The sequence below is a fragment of the Chrysochloris asiatica genome, unplaced genomic scaffold, assembly GCF_000296735.1.
Source record: "Chrysochloris asiatica unplaced genomic scaffold, ChrAsi1.0 scaffold00003, whole genome shotgun sequence".
Classification (NCBI taxonomy): Eukaryota; Metazoa; Chordata; class Mammalia; order Afrosoricida; family Chrysochloridae; genus Chrysochloris; species Chrysochloris asiatica.
This window is the reverse complement of record NW_006408521.1, coordinates 40,039,921-40,046,074: the sequence shown is the minus strand read 5'-3', so window position 1 is coordinate 40,046,074 and position 6,154 is coordinate 40,039,921. Positions and strand designations below refer to the sequence as shown.

The window sequence follows — 6,154 nt, the reverse complement described above, 5'->3', positions numbered from 1 at the left end:
GATGAAGGAGGTGAAGAGCGACCGGGATCTCTGTGTCTAAGGCACCGAGACGGGGACATGGTGGCAGCGACGACGACGGTGGTGGTGAAGCTGGAACGCCTCAGCCCTGAAGCTCTGCCTCCCACCCACCACCACCTGGACCCTTGCCATAGCCCGTTCTCGCCCGCCGGTGAGCCGAACCCGTGGAGGCAACCACTCTCCAGCCAGAAAGAAAAGTTAAGTTCTCAGGAAGAAGAAACAAGTCTCCACGGAGTGAGAGAAGCCGAAGTCTTCACCACTCAAAGGTCAAAGCGAACCAGGAACGTGAAGACCACCCCGGGAAAGGACGGGAGGACCAACAGCACCAGGAGCCATCAGAACAGGAACACAGACGAGCTAGGAACAGTGACCAAGAGAGACATCGAGGCCATTCCCACCAGAGGAGAACCTCCAATGAAATGCCTGGGAGTGGCCAGGCTCAGGGACAGGATGAAGACGTTCAGAACTTGGCGGCTCAGGAAGCAGAGGGAGTTTTACAATGCTCTTATCGGGAGCATCACCAGAAGAACGAAGGGAAAGGCCAGGGTCATAGGTCCCAGGAACTGGCTCCTCGACCTGACGGCAACAATAAGGAAAAAGAAGTTCCTGCTAAAGAAAAGCCCCGCTTTGAACTCTCTGGGGCACTTCTTGAGGACACCAACACCTTCCGGGGAGTAGTCGTTAAGTATAGAGCCCCCAGAAGCACGGATCCCAAAGAAACGGTGGAGTCTCTACCCCTTTAAGAAGGATGAAGTACTCCCAGTCATGTACATCCATCGACACAGTGCCTACCTTCTGGGTTGACACCGCAGGATTGCAGACATTCCTATTGACCATCCCTCTTGTTCTAAGCAGCATGCAGTATTTCAGTATTGGTTGGTAGAGTACACTTGTGCTGATGGGACAGTTGGCTGCAGAGTGAAGCCCTACATCACTGACCTGGGCTCAGGCAACGGGACCTTCTTAAACAACAATCACATTGAGCCGCAGAGCTACTGTGAGCTGAAGGAAAAGGATGTGCTTAAATTTGGGTTCAGTAGCAGAGAATATGTCTTGTTTCATGAGTCCTCTGACACTTCTGAAGTAGACAGAAAAGAAGATGAGGAGGAGGAAGTATCCAACAGCTAGGAAACTAATAGATGACTCAAGCTATTGAGACTGTTTCCTTCTTGGAAGACTTTGGGATTGACTCCAAGGGCACCTTGCTGCTCTCTGCAAAGCCTCTTATTGCCTTAAGTCTTTCCTCTGTTGCTGACCAGCTTGTGTTCCAGTTTAAGAAAACAGACTTATATTTGATTGAACTTTTTTCTGTGTTACATCAGCCATGTCCATTCCTGTGGTCATTGTCTTCAGATCATTCTCACCATTTACAACACTTTGTGGTTTAGTAGAAGCGTTAATGACTTTAGTTGGTGCTTTTAAAACTGCCGCCTAGAAAACGGTAAACCCTTGGTTAAAGGAGGAAGTGTGGCTTGTTCCTCTTTGTACAGTTATTTATGTAGTTGTTAAGTCTTGCGAACCAGGTTTTGTTTTTGTGTGGGGGAGCAAAGCCTTGAAAGCTTTGGTTATCACCCAAACAGCCTCCAGTAGATACCAAAGCTTTGGCCTGGTTGAGCTCTTGAGTCATAGAAGTTGATTTTGCAGTTGGTTTGGGGGAGCTGGGAATCTACCACATGACTTCATTATAGACTATTTAACTTTCTGGGACCAGAAGAAGCATGTGACTGGACAGGATGATCATGACTATTGCCAGCAGGTGCTGATTGCATGTCGCGGTACACTGGAATGGGTCCTGGATCTGTTTCTGATGTGAGGATTCCGGATTTCTCCATGGACATAGAATGTACATAATGATTTTGATCATCTTTTTCTTCAACTTTTCATTTTTATCCAGATGTTCATCTTTTTTTTGTTCTTCTTTGAGAAATACAAGTGTCACTCATGTGCAAGGTCCTTGTTCAATCGTAATAACATGTGTGTATGTCCATAAGAGCTCATGTACTTTGCATCTTTGGGAAAAAATGTTCAGTGGTTGGAACGCAGGGGAATTGCCCAGTTTCCCAATTTTCTACCAGAGGATATGTATGTGTAAGTAGAAAAGTATTGTCTACATAGCTATTCTGTGTGTGTGTGTGTGTGTGTGTGTGTGTACGTATGACTATATAAACATTTGTGTGAAAGACCTGCATATCGATTTTCCCATGAGAATGTTATGTGATGTAAATGTAATACTATGTTATAGGCAAAGGCCTCCCAGTATTTGAAGAGCAGGTTTCCATGTATTTTTGGGGAAAAAGTAATAAAATTTTTAAATGAAGAAAAAAAAAGGTACCAGTTTCAGGACTAAGGTATGCCTGACCTAAGTCGTGGTATTTTCAGTAACCTCATATGTATGACTTAAGGAGCTCTGGTAGTGTAGTGGTTACGAATCGGGCTGCAAACCTCAAGGTTGGCAGTTCAAAGCTACCAGCCGTTCCGTGGGAGAAAGATGAGGCTTTCTGCTCCCGTAAAGATTTACAGCCTTGGAAACCCTATAAAGGGTCGCTATGAGTCAGAACCGACTCCACGGCACACAACAACAACAACATATGTATGAATTAGGAAGACTGGAGAAGAATCGGCACATTTCATTTGAATTATAGCACTGGAGAAGAATATTGAAAGTACCACAGACTGCCAGAAGAACAAAAGGATCTGTGTTAGAAGAAGCGCAGAAAGAACACTCCTCAGAAACCAGATGGCCAGACTTCATCTCTCACACTCAGACATGTTATCAGGTGCAACCAATTCTTGGAGAACACTAAGGTAAAGTGGAGGGTCGGTGAAAAAGAGGAAGACCACCAGTGAGGTGTATAAACATAATGACAGCAGCAATGGACTCAAATGGACCAATTGTGAGGATAGCACAGGACCAGGCAGTGTTTCATTCTATTGTGCACAGGGTCGATATTAGTCAGAATCTACTCGATGGCACCTAACCAGAAACAAAAACAGGCATTTGTCATTGTCATCAGGAACACAGAGTGAGTTGTTGTTGTTAGGTGCCATCGAGTCAGTACTGACTCATAGCGATCTTATGCACAGCAGAACGAAACACTGCCCAATCCTGGGCCAACCTCACAATCATTGCCACACTTGAGCCCATTGATACTGCCACTTGGCCAACCCATCTCGCTGGGGGTCTTCCTCTTCTTCTCTGACGCTCCACCCTACCAAACATGATATCCTTCTCCAGTGACTGGTCCCTCCCTCCTGACAATATGTCCGAAGTATAAGAGATGAACTTTGGCCATCTTGGCCTCCAAGGAGCACTCTGGCAGCACTTCTTCCAACACAGATCTATTGGTTCTTTTGGCAGCCCATGGCACTTTCCATATTCTCCTCCAACACCATAACTCAAAAGCATCAATTCCTCTACAGTCTTCCTTATTCACTGTCCAGCTTTTTCCTCTAGTGACCCTCACTCCTCCATTCTTTGTCCCTAAGCTTTGTGGAGTCACGTTTGGTTTCTAGGAGTGAGCAGAGAACCTAGGCTTACCAAAGGAGGTCAATCACCTGCCCGTGATGATCATTTCTGGTTCAGGAGCATCCATATCACCCAAGCCAGGCTGTTCTGATCCATGGGCATCAGCCTTGGGTGCTGTAATACTTAGAAAGGGATCTCTCTTTCCACTAGAATTGCTTTTTGCTTAGCTGGTCAAATATAAGCTTGGAATTGTCATAGAATCAGCAAGTTGGGAGAGCCCATGGAGAATAAATCAACATGAAGGAAAGCAGAACTCACAGTTAGAAGACAGATCCTAATAGTCATTAACATCCTAAACTTAATCATCCCTGATCTTCCTAGTTACATGATTCAAGTTCCTGTTATTGAGCAGTTTAGGTTGAGTTTGATTTCTATCACTTGTGATCAATGCTATTCAGTAGGGAAAGGAACAGGGAACTAGCAAAGGACACTTAGGAGGGAGACTTCATGGAGCAAGGGGAGGTCTCTGTAGGGTTGTAACATTCAGCTGATTGTAAGAATTTGAAGGATGGCAGGAGAAGGTCCTTAATATTGATTAGGTGGCAAGCCAAACTTCTGTCAATGTTCATAAGCAATTATGAAAAGTAAAATAGACTTTCCTGCTTTTTTTTCTCCATAATAGATTCAGATTCTATTCCCCTGCACCTGCCAACCTGCTCTGACTTGGGTTAATCATTCCTCTGCTGACATGTTTCCAATTCACCAAAAGGGAATTACATGACTTAACCCTCTCCCTGAGTTACAAAGTGACCAGCAGAATGGACATGAAGCCTTAGTGCTCACTTTCAGATAAAGCACTCTCCAAGGAGTTGGCACTCAGCAAGTAGGCATTTTTTCAAAACCTTAGGGAGTGAAGAAGGAAATGTGAGACTGGCTGCCCTCATGATTGTACACCACTTTGGGAGTCTTTAAAGCAGCTGACAGTCTGTCAGGAGGCATATGGATGCTTGATTTGTATGTACCCCAGATTTCTTTTAGATCAAACAGAGGTGATGGTTCTCTTCTGAATGCACACATCACCTTCAGACAGACACACACACACACAAATACATTTTGCTTCTTAAACTTGAGGTTTTGCCTAGAAGCCAGGAAGCCCTAGTTTCAGATTCCTGCCCTAGAGACTCTTTGCCATGGACCTAGAAGACAAGTAACATCAACATAAAATAAAATTAAAAAAAAAAAAACTTTGTGCTGGATCAGAGAAGAGCAAATCCCTCTTGGATTGTTTAGGGCATGCACACTAAATGTAGAGCATCTCCTCTCTTCTTGATGATCTAGAGGCAGTGAGCTGGCCAGTGTGGGGTGCTTTCCACTCAAGGGTGCACATTCTGCTCTAAGATATCACCTGCCTTTTCTTCTTGTAAAAAGTGGCCAAGACACTGACTTTAGTTACAGGCCTGGTTCTCAATGCCCAATGTCATCATCAACTGGAAATGACAATATTGCACATCCCAGTAATTGCACCCAAGACTCCTCTAGGATTCCTGCATCGTTTATCTTCTTGATAGACACCCATGGTCCAAGAGCATATTAGAGACGCTTGACAATGAACAGTTGCATTGATGGAGAAAATAAAACCTACTTTCAGCAGAAAAGTTCTCTTTCTTTGATATTTTCTTCCAAGTTGATCAAGTGTGAATTATAGTATTTTGATTTGCACAAGGTATGGCACTATAGGATAAGCACTGAACTGCAAACCACAAGGTCAATGGTTTAGCAATTCAAACCCACCAGCTGCTCCTTGGAAACTATATACAAGGTTATAAGTCAGAACCAATTTGATTGCACTTAACAACAAATACAGATTTAGGAGCCCTGGTGGTACAATGGTTAAGCAGTCAGCTGCGAACCAATAAGTTGTTGATTTGAGCCCACTAGTCACTCCCTGGAAGAAAGCTGTGGCAGTCTGTTTTTGTAAAGACATACAGTCTCAGAAAGCCTGTGGGGCAGTCCTTTGTCCTGTAAGGTCACTATGAGACAGACTACAGTGGCCAGTATAGATTTACTAACCCCCAGAACTAACTCCAAGAGCTGTAGGATAAGCACTGGACCACAAGGTGATTTTAATTGTGAGATAAGCAATTCAAACCCACCAGCCACTCCTTAGAAGCACAGAAGAGCGATGCCTCATTGGTTCAGGTGACAAAGGAGTCTAGCCAGTCCAGAGGTCAACCACTACACCCTTGGTTATAGTAATAATTACAGCATCTGTTTCTACTTTCCTCATATAGGCAACTGAAAAGACAGACCAGAGGCCAAATCCTATTTAACTCTTACTAACCATGAAAATATGGGCAAGATATCTAATTCATCTAAGCTTTGGAACCTTCATATATAAAATGGGGCTAAAGAATCTGCCTGATAGATAATTATGTGAGTTAAAATGACAAATACAGGTAGTGTCTAACAGCATCTGGCATGTAAGGGTTCAGTAAATGTTAGTTCCTCTCCTTCACGTCCTTTCTCCACTATAGACAACTGACAGGTTCACTCAAATCCCAGTTGTGTAAATTATTTGTGTGTCTCTTAAGGCCTGACACCAAGATCTTGAGGAAACAGCTAGGGGTTTACCCTGTGTTGGCTTACAAGAGGTTTCAGAAAGTTCATGGA

At 44.1% G+C, this 6,154-nt stretch overlaps 1 pseudogene; it reads left to right on the top strand.

The window, feature by feature from the left end:
• Positions 1–57: 57 nt before the first annotated feature.
• Positions 58–1,146, top strand: LOC102840124 (annotated as a pseudogene).
• Positions 1,147–6,154: the final 5,008 nt, after the last annotated feature.